Source organism: Adiantum capillus-veneris, chromosome 3 (assembly GCF_014529385.1).
Source record: "Adiantum capillus-veneris isolate H3 chromosome 3, ASM1452938v2, whole genome shotgun sequence".
NCBI lineage: Eukaryota > Viridiplantae > Streptophyta > Polypodiopsida > Polypodiales > Pteridaceae > Adiantum > Adiantum capillus-veneris.
The window spans coordinates 180,439,264-180,440,777 of NC_140933.1; the positions used below are offsets into that span (position 1 = coordinate 180,439,264).

At 48.7% G+C, this 1,514-nt stretch overlaps 1 pseudogene; it reads right to left on the bottom strand.

Annotated features, from left to right (window-relative positions):
- Nucleotides 1–634: 634 nt before the first annotated feature.
- LOC147462261 (uncharacterized) lies at nucleotides 635–1,135 on the bottom strand (annotated as a pseudogene).
- Nucleotides 1,136–1,514: the final 379 nt, after the last annotated feature.

Below are 1,514 nucleotides of genomic sequence, written 5' to 3' on the forward strand. Positions count from 1 at the left end.
CTCTCTCTCTCTCTCTCTCTCTCTCTCTCTCTCTCTCTCTCTCTCTCTCTCTCTCTCTCTGCAACCCTAACAGCAAGCGCCCCGACTCTTTCTTTTGCTCCTAGTCGGCCTCCCAAGGGCGAGGGGAAGCCCTGGGGGAGAGCCCCCTACACCCAAGCTTCGCCCCTTCCCCATCTTCTTCCAATCCATACCCAAACTCGCCTCTAGCCCCCTAGCTCGCGGCTGCTCAAACCTCGGCTCCAACCCGACTTCAGCTCGTTGCAAACTTTGGCTTCAACTTCAACCGCAGCTTAATCGAAAAATTACACCCTGTTCACCAAACAAACAGGAGTCCCTTCCCACGGTGCAAGTAGTAGGCAGGGAATCCGACCTACTCAAACCTACAAATCAGACAGGGGGCTTCTTCTTCAAGCAACGATGCAACGCTGCGGATCTATCTCCCCAATCAAACGAACGCGACTCTTCGTGCCCACCCCACGTGTGGATCCGATGGATCGTCTTCAAGCTCAAATTCGAGAGCTCAAGGACGAGAATGTAGAGCCCAAGGCTGTATTCTGTGTACATAAGAGACCGCTAGTGGAAAGCATCTCTATAAAACTGAGTACAAAAAAACCCTCGAGATGCTAGATATAGCCTATCTCGTAGGATCTTTAGGACAGAAAAAAAACCAAAGGTGGATGTGGAAGAATCCACCAAAGGCAACTCCTCAAGCTGCAGTATGAGAGTGCGTAGGATGAGCCACTGTGGTGGGGAGTAATGCCACTGAATGTGACCCCTGACAAACCTGGAAAACATTTGGGAGTGAGCCCTTCGTTGATAAAAACAAGCCTGCCTTCCCCGGCTCCTCCACCAGAATGTACACAATAAAAGACGGTGTAGCACTAAGAACGTCGGGACAACAAGCTTGCCACACGTTCCATAATGTAATGGCAACTAGCATGCAAAACACCTCATATCGGAACACAGAATCATCATCCTGCGCATCCCCACTGTGTATCATGCTCAAGGTAATTATGAGATACCCTAAGGCTATCAGCATAAAAATCTGATATGTGGCAGCACCCTCAAAAAACAAAATCTGATATGTGAGAGCACCCTCAAAAACCAATGTCTGCCACGACAATGCATCAACCATTAGACTACTCCCCACATAAGAAAGCCAAACTCCACCCCTGCTATAGAAACAAGTAGTGCCAGAGCTCTCCAAACAAGAAGTGATGTGATGGATCTGCAAAGGCAGTGGCTGGAAGTCTCTACAATCCAACCAGAATTGATGGGTCATGCGAAACAAGGTTTTGCCATACATTCAGGCAATCTGACTTACACCACAGATGAGATCTTGACTGTCACAAACTGCTGACGTGTCAAAGCCTTGAATAAGAGAGCCAACCTGCACATGCCGGCCGAGGGGCCTAAACCCTAAGAAGAACAAGTAACAGAAGAAGAAGTCCTACCAACTTATGGGGACCCCGTCCGACAGGGCCCCAATTGACATAAAGGATTAAAATAAAGTA